Source organism: Neofelis nebulosa, chromosome 4 (genome assembly GCF_028018385.1).
Source record: "Neofelis nebulosa isolate mNeoNeb1 chromosome 4, mNeoNeb1.pri, whole genome shotgun sequence".
NCBI lineage: Eukaryota > Metazoa > Chordata > Mammalia > Carnivora > Felidae > Neofelis > Neofelis nebulosa.
The window spans coordinates 118785833-118804576 of record NC_080785.1 but is presented as its reverse complement, the minus strand read 5'-3'; the positions used below and the strand labels follow the sequence as shown (position 1 = coordinate 118804576).

General features: G+C 39.3%; 1 protein-coding gene across 7 annotated transcripts in view; it reads left to right on the top strand.

Moving 5' to 3' along the window:
- Positions 1 to 168: 168 nt before the first annotated feature.
- The window catches only part of SETD5 (SET domain containing 5), an 83152-nt gene continuing 64576 nt past the window's right edge, over positions 169 to 18744 (top strand). For 5 of the 7 annotated variants that reach the window (XM_058726118.1, XM_058726114.1, XM_058726115.1 and 2 more), the window contains exon 1: positions 170 to 503. The gene's annotated coding sequence lies outside the window, so the exon portion shown is untranslated. Of the gene's footprint in view, positions 504 to 18744 lie in introns of all 7 variants that reach the window. The other 2 variants (XM_058726110.1, XM_058726109.1) reach the window with 1 other exon arrangement.

Below are 18744 nucleotides of genomic sequence, written 5' to 3'. Positions count from 1 at the left end.
GCACAGCCTCTTCTCTAGGCGGCCCCGGCGGCTTCCGCTGATTGGCGGCGAGCTGGCCAATGGATGCGGGGCGGTGGGCGGAGAGGCCAATGGCGCGGCGGGAGGGGGCGTGTCCCGGGTGCCCCTGGCGCCGGCGCTGGGAATCCCCGTGCGGTCAGTGGCGTTTCCGCTCGGGCAGCGGGCTGAGTGAGCTGCCGCCGCCGCCGCCGCCGCCGCCGGGGGAGGGGCGGCCGCCGCCCGCCTGCGCTGAGAGACTCACGCAGCCCCAGTCCCGCCAGTCCGCCAACACTGTAGTGCCGGCCCCCCCTCCTTCCCTGGCCCTTCCCCCTCCCCGCCTTTGGCTCGCTCCGCCTTTCTGCCCCCCACCCCCACTTCACGGGCACGGGCCATTCCCGGCCAGGAAACGCCGTGGCGCCGCGTTGGGCCTAACTCGAGTCCTGCTGCCTCCCGGGAGTGCTGTGCGCCGCAGCCCGGGCCCAGGCCCCGGCAGCGCCTGGGACAAGGTAAGGGTCCGACAGAAAAGAGAGACCTACCCTCACGACCGGGCCCTGGGGGAGGGAAGGGTCACCTCCTCCGTCTCCCCGCGCTCGCTCTCGGGACGTGGGCCTGGCCCTCCCCAGGCTCTTAGTAGGAGGATGCTGCCCCTTCTCATCCCTCTCGCCGCCCCACACACACCGTTGCACCCTTCTTTCTCAGAGGTAGAGTCCACCTCCGTAATCTAGTCGACCCCACTACCCTTTTCGTGCCTTTCCTGGGTCAGGACGCTTCCCCTCCCCCACGCCTCTTCACCCCTTTTCCTGGGAACTGCCTACTCCACGTTTACCTTTTACTTAAGGATAGGCCTCTCCCTGCCCTCTTCTAAAAATGCACAGGCATACTTTTTTTTTCTCTCTCCCCTAACCCCCGCCCCCACCCCCTTTCGCGCGGCCTTGTGACAACTCTGATCTCTGGGGGAGGGGGAGCCTTAATCCCCCCCCTCCGTAATGTTCCTGGACGCCTTCACTATCGTTCTCGTGTCCCCATCTCAGATGATTGCTTCTTTTCCCACACTAAAGACGTTACCTTCGCCACCCCCACTTCACATTCTTGGGCTCTCAGTGGCGTATGCCCCAGTATCTGAGATAGCCTCGTTGAATTTGTAGGGTTCAGGCTTGGAGTTGAGCCAGAATGTGTCGTTTTTCCTGCCTTGGGCGTGGAGAGCGATCATTTGAGAACGTCTTGAAAAGCAGAAAAATTCCCCTTTATGAATTGTGGAAGCCAGTGATGTGAGGTGAATGGTGGTGAGAAAAAGCCCTGGTTTTTTAAGTAGGTGAATTGCGTGAGAGGGAAAGTTGAACTGTTGGGAAAGCCCCTTCTATGCTAATTTATTCTATAGGGCGCCTTTGCTCGTCTCACTTCTTAGGAATAACTGGTCTTTCCCTTGGATACTGATGCTGCAGCCAGCTCTGCTGGTCTGGGTCAGGGGTGCGTGTATGACCTGCGTTTTCTGCTTTCTCATGTTACTTGTGCAATGTGTTCACCAGTAACTCATTTCTTACCCAGAGCTCAGGGTTCCATTGGGCTTTGTCTGTACTTTAGTTCATTTCTCCAATTTACCCCGTGGTCATGGTGCTGAAAGAATCCCCAGGTTCCCTGCTAATTTCCTTTATAACTTGACTAGGCAAGTTGCTTTTAAATGACATATTTGTGATCAAGGTCATATTTACATTATTTTGTTGGGCAGATGTTGCAAGGCTATACTTTTGATTTGGGAGGATCCACTTGAGTGTTGAGAGATTTTTCAGGAGAATGTGTATCTCCAATTTGGGAAAATTTCTTGGTGGTTAATTTTATGTTATTGATGTTTTTAGGTCACTCAGAAAAGTTGTAAGTGGTAATTTTAGATGTGTGGAATCTGAGCTAGGACTAAAGCAATATTCACATAATCAGAGGTTTCTGGGCCTCTTGGAAGACCCAGGACAATTTTTTTTATATTGGATTTCTTCCAGTTTTCTCAAGAGGATCATTAGTTTTCTTCTCTAGCCCAAAATTCTGGCCCGTTATGGGATTAGAGTCTTTAAGGGTTACTCTGTCATTATGTATAGAAAAATGAATTCTGCCCTTCGATAGTACAAGACACAAGGCTCTACCTCTAGCTGCAAATTTAAATTTGACTATAAAGAGTGAAAATTGACCTTTTAAAGATGAAAAGTTAATCTTCATTCCTAGATTGCTGGCTTAATTTAAAAATAGATATTTAGAATTTATTTGGTAAATTTTGATTTTTTTTAAATAAAAAGGTCTTAGTTTAAAAGGGTGACTTTAGGACTGTTTGTTTCTAAAAGCATAATTCCAGCCCTTCTGGCATGGAGCACTGGTCCAAAAAAAAGAAAAAAGAGTGTGTAAGGAGTGGGGGTGGGGTGAGGAGAAGGTTGTTCCTTTGGGTTGGATCACAGGGGTGAGTATACAAGGCAGCAGCAGCTGCTGGCTCTGGAGCTCTGGTTGCTACGTGAGAAGCTTGAGTAGTGCTGGCTGCTGTCTCCAGGGAAGGACAGCAGTGCAGCGTCCATTAATGCTGTTGGCTGCAGGGAGCTGCACTTAGGCGATGGCTGCTTCAGGACTAAGAAGAAACCTTGCTTTCCTGGGAATTTTCACTGCTGAGCTGGTTTGCATTTTATTGGTGGGGAGATGAGAGCAATTCATAACCTTTTACCCATTTATGGATATCAGCATCTGGAAACTGGATCATAGTTAAAGATCCTTCTTATTTTTGTTTTTTGTGGGTTTTTCTTGTTGTTGTTGTTTGTCAGATTTTTGGTGTTTATCTGGGGATTTGTGCTTGCATAGGTCTGAAAGTTCCATTAGTTTTAATTTTTGAATCCCTTTATAACCAAAGTTAATAAGAATTTAAGGATCTTTCTGAGAACCAGAATGGGAAAAATCAGTTCTTTTTTCTGCAACTGACATGTTTCCTCCATCTCTTTAATTACTGAATTTTGACATTTTATTGTTTGTGTGTTTCCTTCCTTCCCTCAAGTTGTTAGGCCACATTTACCTCATTAAATAGATGTTTTGCTAAACATATTACTACATTTGGAATTGTAAACTCTAAGAAGAACTACTCTTTTTGGAATGATTTCTAAATATAAATTTCAGAAGTATTTTCTTAATTTCTGTATTAGTATAGACTTCTCCAGATTAGATTATTTCTTTGGCGTTTGACCTAAAATATTGATTCATTATATATATGTTGGATATAGTCTTCTAAGATCACAAGGATGTTTGTTTGGCCATGATCCATCTGAAATAAAGGATGTACCAGAAGTAATATTTAGAAATCGAGTAAGTCTAGAGTACAGGATACCTGAGAAGATAGCCTCTGAGCCCCTTATGTGGTCTCTCCCTCCACAGCTCCTGCACATTAGGCAGATCTCTGATTAGGCAGAACAGTTTGTTGAGTATGGAAGTACTTGAAGGAGAACCATCACTCAGATATACCACCACTCATACAGTATTTAACGGATACCCATGTGTTTTCTTCCCCCACACCCCCAAGACTCTTGCCTCCTATTTTTTTTTCCCTTAGAATTTTCATATTTCCAGTCTCGTGTTCATGTACTTAAATCCCACAGTCATCTATAATGTGTAATATGACTCTGGCATTTGTGGCAGGGAATTAAAAAGAATGGAAATGAATTTTGTCATTCACAAATGTGGCTTGCATTGTCTCTCAATGATACAAACAGACTAATGAAACAGAACCTTAATGAATAATATTTTAGGTGGTTCTATTTTTATTAGTATCACATATAAAAGATCCCATATCAAATAAAGATGGTTTCACTCATACTGGTTGTTTAACATAGCTTAGATATAAATATGTCTTTTAGTTTACATAGTATGAAAGTTACCTTGTAAAATAATTGCTTTTTCAGTTGTATATCCTATTGTTTAGAACCCTTTGTGGTCTTGATGTAATCATTTTCTGAAAGATCATAGAAACCCTTTTCATAGGATTTATTTAACCAGTATGCTTGAGAATTTTTATATCTTCTACTCTTTTGTGTCTGGGATCTTACATCCTTTCTGAACTTATTCTGGCCTTTCTGGGTGAGAGTTGCCATTTCATTTTTTTATTTTCGATGGGAAAATAATATAGTGCAAAATGGAGATATGTAGACAACCACTTTCACTTTATCCTCTTTGTATTGAAATAACTTATGAAACGAGACAGTAGTTAACAAGTCGTAAATTGGATGGATCTTATTATTGAAAATTGGATAATGATCTAGAATAAAATTTTCTTCTAACTTCTGGTTCAGCTCTGGTGATTTGTCAATTTAATTTGAAACTAGAAGGCCTAGTAGTGAATTTGATTTATAAAAATTGTTTCAGGTGTTGGAAACTAAAACTTCTTGATAGGAATATTTTCTTTATGACAAACAAAACTTACTCTGAACTCTGTAAAATCTGTGAGATAATGTATATTTAGTAATACAGCTGGTGGTTATTTGTAATTTGCTTAAAAACATCTTTTCAGAGGCACTCCGTAGAAAGTAAGTGTAATGCATCTGTGATAGACAAGGATTGTTACCATTCCTTACTGTGAAAAATTCCAAAATATGTAGTGAAATGACATTTTTAACCTTTCACTTGCTTCAGTGATTGATTTCTCTTCTGGTGAAGGTTCAGAGAAATTGATGAAAGATGGAATACCATTTCTTTCAGTTATTAATACATATTTTGTTAAGTCATTTAGTCTTATGAAAAGTGTCCTATTTTATATTCAGTTCTATAAATGTTACCCAGGAATGGTGTGTGTGTGTTGGGGGGTTGCTGTTAGAAAGCATCACCTTAGAAAAAGCTTTTAACACTTTATAAAGGAAACCATGAGAGATAATAAAGAAATAATGACGCTAAATCTCAGCCTACTGTATAGGAGCCTTCACTGAACAAGGAATTTGTAATCCTATCCTGTCTCACTCAGTTTTTCCATCATATTGATTTTGTTTGTTGAATACCGCAGGGAAAGATGTAAGGGTCACATTAAGTATATTTGGTATAAATACAGGAAAAAAGGAATTTTCTGCTTATTGGAATAATATCTTTGTATTTTTAAACACTAAGCTTATTGGTCAGTTTTGCCTTATGTATATGAGTGTTGGTTTGGTCTGACTGCTTTCTCTTCTGACCTTTTCTGTCTTCCTTGTAGTCTGAGAATTCTCAGAGTTTTGATGGCAAATTGAAGTAGTAAGAATTATTTCCTTACCTATGTTAGTTATGTACACCCAGAGCAGGGGATACACCTTGGCCTATGTTATGAATCATAAAATAAGCAGTGGATATGGGAATTTGTAAGAATTTGTTTCTATCTGGGGGTTCAAGTTTTTGATGTGCTACGTAATTGAAGGAAAATGCCGTATTCCTTGCTGCTCTGTTTGAAAAATAGATGGAAGCATGGGAGGAGCCTCAGACTTCTGCAGCAGGATTTGGTCTGAGTAGAAAAGGAAGATTTTTGTTTCAAATTGCCAGCTGCTTATGTCAGACTGACTCCCTTATTATGCTTTTAGCTGGCCTGTCAATATGGCCAAACAGCTAGATAAGTGCGGGGCAGGACAAAGGGCTCTTTGCACAGCGGGGAGGCAGTGTTGGTGGGGGAGGGGCAGGAGGTAGGAAAGGCAGGAGGAGGAGGAGGTTCTTTTCCCGGGGAGATTATTCAGTTTGGCATACAGTTAAAGAAATCATTTATAGTTTCCACTCGAGCATTGAATTTGTGCCAACTATATACTCTTAACCCCAAATTTAGTTTATCCCTGAATATCAGGTAGCGATTCATCCCCTCCTCCTAGGAAAAATTAAAAAACTAAAGCTTTGTGTAGGTTAAAAGGAAATAAATCCCATGCCCACCACCCTTCTAAATACAAGTCACCTCCTGAGGAGACTGGTTCTAGAGCATCTGACAGCAGAATTTTCATTAAGAAATGGAAAAGAATATTTTATCTGTATGAAACTTCTTTATTTCAGTACACATACTGTCCTTATTTAGATTGGGATTAGGCCACAATAGGTAGAATAATTTGTTGTGCTTTGTGAAATAGTTGCATACTGTTAGCTCCAATTTCATTTCATTTAAGATTTTTTTTTTTTTTAAGTAATCTCTACATCCAGCGCCTGACCCAGTATGGGACTCGAACTCACAACCCTGAGATCAGGAGTCCCATGTTCTACCTACTAAGCCAGCCAGGTCCCCCTGTTAGCTCCATTTTTAGATCAGTAATATGGAGCCCCTCCAGCCTTCATGTGTTGGATTGCCATCATATGAAATGCAAGCTGAAGAAAGGCTACTTGTCTCATCCCTACTTCCTGGAGAAGCAGATATTCCCTGGAGATTACTTCCTCCCCACCCACCCTCTTTTAGGTTAGGCACAACCTAGTTTGATACATTTGTGCTCAGCTCCCAGCACAATGTGGGGTGGTTGCATTCAGCTTATTAAAATCAATATGAATCACGGAGTTGGAAGAAATCTGTCATCTGGCCCTTTAAGCAAAATCACAATGAAATATTTCAAAGTTTGGGCCCCTTTGAAGTTTTCATTAAAATATTAAACCAGTCAGTATCCTGAGAAGTATTTTTAGTTACTTTTAAAATAAATGTCAAACAAACAATACATCTAGTTCTTTAAAAAATATATATATATTAAAGAATTGCATTCATATACAAATTAGATAAGCAATTATTTGGATTACAAAAGGATTCTTCTTTTATAAAGAGTATATGCTGAGATTCTTTTAAATGCTTAATATAATTTAAGAGAATTTGATTTTTGGAAATAATTGGTTGGAACCCAGTTTTCCAAGGGTACATCTGTTAACTTGAATTGAGATACTACCTGTTTTGCAGTATTACTAAACTAGCTAATTTTTGCTCATGGTTTTTAGACCTTGTGGCTATTAGCAAAGAAGAAACATTTTAACTTAATCGAATAAGTAGAAAAAATGGCCTTTAGTGCACATTCTAATATTGAGCAAATCTGACCAAGTTTTGTGTCATTTTCCTCTGTAAAAAAAAAAAAAGTGTTACTTAATTTTATATTTTTATGTGCAATGGGTTTTTACAGTAATGATATAATATTTTGATCTGAAAAGGGAAATTTGAGTGACTATCATTTCCTTTAGGTTTTTTTATTAGTGAACTAGCAACATTAATATGAAGTTTAGTAAGCTATGTTTTACGTATTATAAAAATTTAGGGTAGTCATTTCTTCTCTTTGTAATTCACTCGTATGGATTATTTCTATAGATTTGTGCGACTAAAATAGAAGCCATCTAGTTCAAACATTGGCCTCCACTCAGACCATTTTCTCCTCAGGTGCCATATTGCTAGCACTAGAGTAAACATCTTTTCACACACATGTGCATATACACACATACTACTCTTTCCAAATAATTAGAAATCTCTTCATCTTGGCTTCATCTGCTACTGTTAGCTGAATCTTGCCAGGGACCTTAAAACGTTCAGGACGGGGCAAATTTTGACTCCAGAGGTTTTGAAAACTGCCTTGGTTACCCAGACAGCTAATCTGATTTTCAGTGAGACCTAGCCAGCAGTAGACAAGAATGGAGGTGAAACAGCAATGTACCTCATCTTGACTATGTAGCTGCTCCACCTTATTTCCTGCTATTATTATCCTGCAGCACCTCTCGCTAACAAAAAGAAACTAGGACAAAGGGGGAAAACTGGGTGGGCTCTTAAGGTTTTTTTTTTATTATGGTTAGGTTTGTTTTTATGTTTTTGTTTTAAATTTTTTTTAATGTTTATTTATCTCTGAGACAGAGAGAGACAGAGCATGAGTGGGGGAGGGGCAGAGAGAGAGGGAGACACCGAATCTGAAGCAGGCTCCAGGCTCTGAGCTGTCAGCACAGAGCCTGACACGGGGCTTGAGCTCACAGACCGCGAGATCATGACCTGCGCTGAAGTTAGATGCTCAACCGACTGAGCCAGCCAGGCGCCCCTATGTATTTTGTTTTTAAAGAAATTTTTAAAGTTTATTTATTTTGAGAGAGAGAGAGAATGTGAGCAGGGCAGGGGCAGAGAGAGGAGACAGAGAATCCCAAGCAGGCTTCAAGTGGTCAGCACCCAGAGCCGGATGTGGGGCTTGCTCACAAAACCATGAGATCATGACCTGAGCTTAAATCAAGAGTCTGGCGCTTAACTGACTGAGGCACCCACATGCCCCTGCTTATATGTATCGAAATGCAAAGTTAGTTTGTCCTTTTCCTAAAAGTCAGTAGTGAAAGGGATTTCCTAACTTCAGTATCTTCTACTTTATTTCTTTCTTTTTTTTTTTTTTTTTTTTTTTTGGGACAGAGAGAGACACAGCATGAACGGGGGTTGGGGCAGAGAGAGAGGGAGACACAGAATCGGAAACAGGCTCCAGGCTCCGAGCCATCAGCCCAGAGCCTGACACGGGGCTCGAACTCACAGACCGCGAGATCGTGACCTGGCTGAAGTCGGACGCTTAACCGACTGCGCCACCCAGGCGCCCCTCTACTTTATTTCTTAATAAACCATTTCATTTCAGATCCTTTGCCTTACCAAAAAAAAAAAAAAAAAAAATGTTTTTAAGCATACTTAATTTTCATTGGCTGTTCACACAATCATTATTACCACCAGATGCCACCTAAAGTAATAACTTGATGAAAAGGAGAAATCTCTTCTGTGGATAATATTTGAAGTTTTATTGGGAATTACTTATTTATGTAACATAGACTTATGACAAAGGTTAAAAACTTAAACCTTGTTATATATGTTTGTCCCTCTACCTTAGTGGAAGTGAAATTGTTTGCAATACAGATTTTTTATTCTTTGGAGTTCTTTCTTCAAGCTGCATAATTTATATTCTTCAAGCTGCCTATTTTCCCACACCATCACCCAAAACAAGAGATTTTTATCATTTTTATTGTGTTCTGATACTGAGATTTTCTCCCCCCCACCCCTTGAATATGAAGAATCAAATAAAACTCAGTAATCTAATAAATGTGTGTACTACTGAGTATAGTAAGAGGATTATTTCATAACTCTTAGAGATTATGATCTGGCTAGGATGTTCTAATATCATTTTAGCATATTTTATAATGTTGACATGTTAATCTTAATGTACGTGCATATGAATCTCATTGTTTGAAATTTGTACCCATTGTTTGTCATTTTATATGAGGTTGTTGTGATGTGTTACCCCTTCTCCGCCTCTGGACTCCTTGGTTTTTTATTCCTGTCCTGTTCCGATCTTTGGCTTATGTTGGAAAATTCTATTTCTTTCTGCCAACCTCCGTGCATGCCACAACACATACAATTTGTACTCTCACATCTCTGTGAAGGAGGATGATCTCCAGTTAATAAGCAACTGTTTGGGCATTCTCTGTATCCAAGGAAGGTTTTATTTAAGTGGAAGGACCTGTTGGCACTTAGATTGCCTCTGCATTTATGTTACCTTTTCCTTTATTAATGTAGCCTTGTTGAAAGTTGACTTGTTTTATAAGAGAAACCAGACAGAAAGGAAAGAGACATAGATATGTTTAATTTAAAAAACACTTGTTTTTTAAAATAAAAACGTTTATTATGATAACATTTGAGTTAGAATCTAAAGGTCACTTTTAAAACTTTATTTTAGTTCTAAAGACAAAAGAGTTTAACCTCCTAAAATAGAACAAAGAATAGTGTTTTTGAGGCAGTATGATTGATTGCATGCTGAATGTAGCATGAGATTCTTGTATGAATGTGTAAATTTTTTTTCAAATTCTGTGGTGCAAATTAGTGTAACCACACAAATTGTCTTTATGCCTGAAAAATATTAAATGGAATGACTTTTTAAAAATAAAGTAACAGGTTTGAGGAAAATGTGGAAGCAAGTCCAAAATTCTTGAAGTCCCTTTTTATTGATTTTTGTTCTTACTAGACACATTTAGTTTTATTTATGGCAATTAGAACTTAATTGTCATAGCCTAGTAATAGAACAAAATAAGGGTAGGTTGACATGGTGTAGGATGTGTCTCATTTTAGGATGAGGCTAAAATCATTCCGCATTGTTCTGTATTTTCATATTTAGGCTACTTTTATTGAAAAAGTTTACATAGTATTTTAAAACCTATGAAGTGGCATAAAATATTCACAGATTAAATAGATAGTCACTTTATTGGTGACTCGTTATATAAGCAATACTAAAACCAGATATTTACTAAAAATCCCCAAAAGAAAATTATACTAGCATCATATATGGAGCTCTGAACTTCCTGTAGGCAAACTACTTAGAACAAAACAAGTAGGTAACAATGCCAATACTAAGGCTCTTACTTTGGTGCCTCAGCTGGTTGACCTGACCCAGATGTTTTTACCTCACACTTCCTAACTTAACTCCTAGGTCACTAAGATTTGAAGTGTTGCTGGGAATAAAGTATCCGTTCATAAATTGAATAGGAGTCTTACTAGGCCATGTGTGGAGGCCCATGGGAAGACATGTTATTTTTAGAGAAGCAAGGCTCTTGAGTAAGTATAACTTTCCCTTCATAGTTTATCATGAACAGTTGGTATGAAAAGGAATGACTGGAAGTTTGCAGAACACACTGAGCAACAAGAAGAGACACAGACATATCCCCCTTAATAAAGTATGTGCTAGGCAAGAGACAAAGAAAACATTTTTTTAATAGAATACATTAGTTTTTCTGAACTTCATAATATTAGGAATGCGTTTCTATGGAAAATCATTATTCAAAGGATTGAGTTGAATATCTTTTGTGAAAATAGTTAAAAAAAAAAAAAGTTTTATAAATAGAGGAACAGTCCTGGTTTGTGCCTACCACATAATTAGTAATAGCACCCCCTTTCACTCTCAAAAATGTCCCAGTTCAGGGGCTCCTGGGTGGCCCTGAGCCACCATCTGGTTGGTTGAGCATCTCAGTTCAGCTCAGGTCATGATCATGTGGTTCCTGAGTTCCAGTGAGTTCACTGTTATCGGCATGGAGCCTACTTAGTATCCTCTGTCCCCTTCACTCTCTGCATCTCCCCCACTTGCTCTCTCGCTCTCTCTCTGTCTCTCTCAAAAATAAAGATTTAAAAAATAGTAATAAAGTAAAAACAACAGTGTCCCAGTTTGGACCATAAATTATATGCTCACCCTACTTACAGAGGATCATGGAACTTTTCTTGACTACAAAGCAACCCACTTTTCTTTTATATAGCTCTCTGATTCTCCTCTCTGCTAGGATTTGTCTGTTGGCCTGTCTGAGCCCCTTTCCACATGGGTAGTTCTTGGAATATCTATTTCTTTTCCTTTTAGTTGTTGGTAAGGGAGGCGATATATACAGATATTGTTGATTTTTGTTATAGAAATTACAAATACAGTAAAATAGAGGGAATAGAAAAATAGATTCCCTTTGGATTTTATTTAAACCATTCCATTTGAGGGGCGCCTGGGTGGCGCAGTCGGTTAAGCGTCCGACTTCAGCCAGGTCACTATCTCGCGGTCCGTGAGTTCGAGCCCCGCGTCAGGCTCTGGGCTAATGGCTCGGAGCCTGGAGCCTGTTTCCAATTCTGTGTCTCCCTCTCTCTCTGCCCCTCCCCCGTTCATGCTCTGTCTCTCTCTGTCCCCCCAAAAAAAAAAAAAAAAAAACAACAAAAAAAAGTTGATAAACCATTCCATTTGATTGAGGTATGGTTGAATCTTCTTAGTTTATAGATTCTGTGTCTCTTATATGTGATATACTTGTTAAATTTACCGTTGTGTAGAGTTCCTACTCTTTGGATGTTGGAGATTGCACTCCATGGTGTCATTTAACATATTCTATTAGATGACCTCTCCTGCTCATATTTCATGTAAATGAGTTATTAGGTGGGTTGCAAATATATTTTATAATAGTATAGTATGCTTCCACTAAGAATTACATAATACCTACCTGTCTTTGTGGTGTTAAGCAGCTGTTGGTATTCATCACCTAAAACAGCCCTTTTTTATTTGTGTGTGTGTGTGTGGTATATTTTTTTTTATTTTATTTTTAAGTGTTTATTTATTTTTTTTTTTTCAACGTTTTTTATTTATTTTTGGGACAGAGAGAGACAGAGCATGAACGGGGAAGGGGCAGAGAGAGAGGGAGACACACAGAATTGGAAACAGGCTCCAGGCTCCGAGCCATCAGCCCAGAGCCTGACGCGGGGCTCGAACTCACAGACCGCGAGATCGTGACCTGGCTGAAGTCGGACGCTTAACCGACTGCGCCACCCAGGCGCCCCTTAAGTGTTTATTTTTGAGAGAGAGACAGAGAGAGCAAGCAGGGGAGAGGCAGAGAGAGGAGGACAGAGGGTCCATAGCTGGCTCCACCCTCAAAGCAGTGAGTCCGATGTGGGGCTTGAACTCATGAACTGTGAGATCATGACCTGACCCGAAGTTGGACGCTTAACTGACTGAGCTACCCAGATACCCCTAGATCAGCCATTCTTAAACTTTACACTTGTAAAAAGTGAAAGCCCCAAAGAGAGTTCAAGGATTGTATCAAGATTTACCAGATTAGAAACTGAAACAAAAAATTTATTTTTTTAATGTTCGTTCGTTTGTTTGTTTTTATTTGAAGGGGTTGGGGGCATTGAGAAAATCCCAAGCAGGTTGCAGGCTGTCAGCCTAGAGCCTGATGTGGGGCTTGAACCCAGGAAGTGTGAAATCATAACCAAAGCCAAAATCAAGAGTTGGACGCTTAACTGAGCCACCCAGACACCCCAAAACAAAACTTTTAAATTATTTATCAGCTGATTTTAAAATAATGTAACAAATCGTGCTAACATAAACGACATGGTTTTTGTGAAGAGTAACTGTATTTCCAAAGTTTTTAAAAAGTGGCCTTGTTTTACATTTTTGCAAATCTCACAGTGTCTGACTTAATAGAAGACAGCTGCTTTCTCACAGCTGCTTCTGCATTTAATTTGTTGTGATAAGTTGTTTTGGTTGAAGACTGGAGAAAATCTGGCCTCACACTGATAATGTAGTTGAAAAGAGAAAGACCTCACATACCCCTTGAAAGAATCTTGGGGACTTCAGGAGTTCTCAGACTGCACATTAAGAACAGTGGGCCTAGATCCATTATTTCCTTTATGATTGCAAAGTGGTGATATTTTATCATTAACTTACTTATTTTCTGCAATACTCCCTCTCATTTATTTGGTTACCTAAGGTACAGTTTGAATGGGAAAGGCAAGATCTGTGTTTGTTTGTTTTTTTCTCCCTTACCAGTTTTCAAAATGTAATGGGTTGGTAACCTAGCAGGCTCCATAGGTGATTAGTGAAATGTTATTATTGCATATTTATTATTTTAAATATGTTTGATGTGTTTCAGTCCCTTGCAGTTGTTATTTTTAACATTCATATTGTCCCACATTTGGCTGTTGGCTTCTGTGCCCTTTTTACTCATTATCGCTTGTTTCCTGGCTTTTTTTTTTCGTGCTTTCTAGTATGACAAGATGTTCCAAGATCATTTTGTACATTTCCTGCCCCAAACTTGAAATTACCAATTTCTACAACACACAGTTTTCTTTCAGTGGGAAATGGTACTTAGAGAACACAGTCTGGGTGCTAGGAGTGTTCATGGCTCTTGGGTTCGTCCTTGTTCCTAGAACTTTTTCAATGGACAGAACTAAAAACTGGTTTCTTTTCTTTCCTTTTTTTTTTGTTTGTTTGTTTCTTTTAAAAATATCACTTGTTCATATTTGATAACTTTTTTTTTAATTCAGTAGTATGTAATTTTTTGTGTAAACCTAATCTTTTCCTCATTCTCCAGATTCCAGTTTCCACTAACACTAGTGCAATTACTGTTTGCTTTGTCCCACATTGCACACACAACAGTTTTAGAATGTCAGAAAAATATGATCACTGGAAAGTGAGTTTGTGCTCTTAGGTTATATCCTCTAAGGGTGTATAGTCAAATTACAGTGTTTTATAGTCTCTTGAATTAACTCTTCTCTATGTGGTTATGCTACCAACTTGATACACAGTGAAGTTAATTTGTTTCAATTCAATTCAGATTTTTCAGGGATTACTTTTTGTTTTGTAATATATAAAATAGCAGTACTAAATGAAATGTAAAAATCTGCCTGTAGTCAGGGAAATCTACCTTATAGTCTTTTCTATTCCTGTTCTCCCTGTCCCCATATGTAAGACTTGACAGAGTCATCTTGAATACTTAAGGTGATTTTCTCATAGTATTTCTTTAGTAACACAAAAAGCATTTAAGTTAATTTACTAAAATTATCTGCCTTTAGGGGCACCTGGGTGGCTCAGTCGGGTGAGCATCTGACATTGGCTCAGGTCATGTTATCATGTTTGTGAGTTCAAGCCCCACATCAGGCTCGCTGCTGTCAGTGTGGAGCCCACTTCGAATCCTCTGTTCCCCTCTCTCTGTGCACCTTCCCTGCTCATGCTCTCTCAAAAATAAATAAACGCTTAAAAAAAATTACTTGCTTCTAGATTTTCCAGTAACTAATAATTATTTTTTTAATTCATGGAAGAAAATCATAGACTTTTCTGCTCTTCTAGGAGCCAGAATTTCTTGCCTTAATATATACAATTCAACCTTTCTCTAGTAAAAGTGATGTCTCTTGAAATGTTAGATTATTTTCCATTTGTCTTCGATGATTTCAAGGACTTAAGCCTGACTACCACTTGGGACACTGGTGCTTCTTGTAGTAGAAAGCTCATCAGTTAACATTCCTTGAATGGTTCACTCTTAGACCTGAAAATAAATTATCTTAGAAAGGATGTCATCTACTCTTTATTTTTGTTTATTTATTTTGAGAGAGAAGAGCATGCATGTGCCTGCATGAGCAGAGGAGGGGCACAGAGAGAGGGAGAGAGAATCCCAAGCAGGACTCAGTTTCACAAATGCTGAGATCATGCCCTGGGCGAAAATCAAGAGTTGGATGCTTAACTGACTGAGCCACCCAGGTACCCCTGCCATCTACTCTTTAGCATTGGTATTAAAAATGCAAATTAGTTGATTATATAAGTCTTAAATACTAAATCTTTTTTTTTTTTTTTTTAATTTTTTTTTTTTCAACATTTTTTATTTTATTTTTGGGACAGAGAGAGACAGAGCATGAACGGGGGAGGGGCAGAGAGAGAGGGAGACACAGAATCGGAAACAGGCTCCAGGCTCTGAGCCACCGGCCCAGAGCCTGACGCGGGGCTCGAACTCACGGACCGCGAGATCGTGACCTGGCTGAAGTCGGACGCTTAACCGACTGCGCCACCCAGGCGCCCCTTAAATACTAAATCTTTTAAAATCTTAAACCTGTTAGGGGCATCTGGGTGGCTCTGTTGGTTGGGTGTCCAACTTCAGCTCATGTCATGATCTCACAGTTTTTTTTTCAACTTTTTATTTTTTTTTTTTTATTTTTTTTATTTTTGGGACAGAGAGAGACAGAGTAGGAACGGGGGAGGGGCAGAGAGAGAGGGACACACAGAATCGGAAACAGGCTCCAGGCTCCGAGCCATCAGCCCAGAGCCTGACGCGGGGCTCGAACTCACGGACCGCGAGATAGTGACCTGGCTGAAGTCGGACGCTTAACCGACTGCGCCACCCAGGCGCCCCGATGATCTCACAGTTTGAGTTTGAGCCCTACATTGGGCTCTGTGCTGACAGCTCAGAGTCTGGAGCCTGCTTCAGATTCTGTGTCTCCCCCCCTCTCTGCTCCCCCCCCCCCCGCCAATGCTCTGTCTCTCCTTCAAAAATAAACATTAAAAAAATTTTTTAATAATAAAATTGTTAATAAAAAAATAAAATCTTAAACCTGTTAAATATGATATCTGTTTTTCCTTTTGAAATATAAGTATCTAAAAGAAGTTACATTATCATATTTCAGCAATATATGTCATATTCTAATATATACTTATAGGCTAAAAATATTATTAAATCAGGATATGTCATGGTGAAGCAATAATGATTAAAAGTGTGAAGGTTCTGAAATTGGATAGACCTTGTTCATTCAGATTCTAGTTTGCTGTTTCCTTGCTTATAGCCTTGGACAAGATTCTTGGTGGGTTTAATTCTTTGGCTAAATAGGAGTAAGTAGTTTACTCATAAAGTTGGTGGCATTACATGAGCTAATGTATGTAAAGTGATTGAAGACACACCATGGTTTGTATAAAATACACATCCAGTAAATGTTAGCTTTTATTTTGGGAGTTGTAATGAATATTTGATCAATTCTGTAAACTTTGTCTGCATCTTACTTGGGGTAGGTAACGCTTTCATGTTGTAAATAGAGCACCTGATTTTCATGATTCTGTTCCATGTGAAAAAGAATCATCTGTTTAACAAAGGAATAATTGGTGTGTAACTGAAATTTGTTTGAGGCTTCTGACTTTACAAATGTACTGGTGCTTATAATATAAATATCACATTAAGAAATTTAATAGAGAAAGGAGCTTTAAGGAAACAAAGCTGCTTTTCAGGATCCAAGGTCCTTTTCAGACATTAGTAGAAATTGTTTTATTTGAAGTGGCTTTAGGATATTGTGTTTGCTGACCAGAGATAAAGGAATTTTTTACCTTTAGAATTTCAAGATACATTTACCTTTTGAGATAAAGCTGTATACCACCAGACTTCATAAATTCTGGTGTTTAGGGTTGTCGTTTCTTTTTTTAATCTTTAAAAAAAAATTTTTTTTAACATTTATTTATTTTTGAGAGAAAGAGCGTGAGGGGGAGAGGGACAGAGAGAGAGGGAGACACAGAATCCACGAAGCAGGTTCCAGGCTCTGAGCTGTCAGCACAGAGCCTGATGCGGGGCTCGATCTCACAAAACATGAGATCATGACCCGAGCTGAAGTCAGACGCTCAACTGACTGAGCCACCCAGGTGCCTCCTTTTTAAATCTTTATTCAGGTATAGTTGACAAAATTATGGTACATTGTATCTAACATGATGATTTGATATACATTGTGAAAGGATTCCAACAATTGTTAGGACAACTAACTTTTTTGAGGTGGTGGTGAGAAACTTTTAAGTTCTAATCTCTTAACCAATTTCAAATCTGCAATACAGTATTATCAAGTCTAGTCACTGTATTATATATAAATCAGATCCTCAGACCTTATTAATCTTTATAATTAAAGGTTTGTATCCTTTTACCAACCTTGCTGTTTCTCCTACACCCCAGCCCCTGATAGCCACCATTCTGTTCTGTTCAGTGAGTTCAAAAAAAAAATTTTTTTTAATAACTCCACATATAAGTGATGCCATGTAGTATTTATCTTTGTCTGGCTTATTTCACATAGCATAATGCCATCCAGTTTTTTTCATGTCACAAATGGCAGGATTCCCTTCTTTCTTATGGCTGAGTAATACTCCACTGTACGTAAATAGCACATCTTTTAACCCATTCATCCTTTGGCACTTAGATTGTTTCCATACATTGGCTGTTGTGAATAATGCTGCTACAAACATGGGAGTACAGATAACTTTTCAAAGCGATTTTGTTTTCTTTGTCTGTATACCCAGAAGTTTGATTGCTGGGTCATATGGTAGTTCTATTTTTAATTTCTTGAGGAACCTCCATACTGTTTTCCGTAATGACTGTACCAGTTTACATTCTCACCAACAATGTACACTGTTCTTTTTTTTTTTTTTCTCCCCTACATCCTCACTAGCATTTGTTCTCTTGTTATTTGAGAATAGCCGTCCTAACAGGTGTGAGGTGATCTCTCATTGCGGTTTTGATTTGCATTTCCCTGATGATAAGTGATGTTGAACACCTCCCTATTTAAGGACCTGTTGGCTCTTTTTAGGTCTTATTTGGGATAATGTCTCTTCGGGTGCTTTGCCCATTTTTCAGTTGAATTTAGTTGATTGGTTGTGTGTGTGTGTGTGTGTGCGCGCGCGCACGCACTGTTGAGTTGTATCAGTTTCATATACATGCACACACACACGTATATGTCTCACATGTTTGTTTTTGAGAAAGAGAGAGTGTGTGCACATGCAACCGGGGGAAGGGCAGAGAGAGAGGGAGACCGTATCCAAAGTGGTTTCTGTGCTGATAGCAGAGAGCCCAATGTAGGGCTCAAACTCACAAACCGTGAGATCATGACCTGAATGAAGTCAGACACTTAACTGAGTGAGCCACCTAGGTGCCCCTCTTACATATTTTTCACATCAACCCCCTTATCAGATATGTGGTTTGCAAATATTTTCTCCCATTCCATAGGTTGCCTTCTCATTTTGTGATGGTTACTTTGCTGTGCAGAAGGTTTTAGTTTGATATCCCGCTTGTTTATTTTTTTATTTTGTTGCTTTTGTTTTCTGTGTCAGATCCCAAAATCACTAACAAGATCAATGACAAGGAGTTTTCTTCTAGGAGTTGTACAGTTTCAGGTCTTACATTCAAGTCTTTAATCCATTTTGAGTTGATTTCTGTGTATGGTATAGGGATAGGAGTCTAGTTTTATCCTTTTTTTTTTTTTTTCCCCTTTATTTTGAGAGAGAGCAAGCCAGGGGAGAGGTAGAGAGAGAGGCCGAGAGAAACTCCCTCTGTCAGTGCAGAGTCCGACGTGGGGCTCCATCTCACAAACCGTGAGATCATGACCTGAGCAGAAACCAAGAGTCTGAAACTTAACCAACTGAGCCACCCAGGTGCCCCTAGTTTCATTCTTTTGTAAATGGATTTTCACTTTTCCCAGCATTATTTATGGAAGAGCCTGTCCTTTCCCCATTGTATATTCTTGGTGCCTTT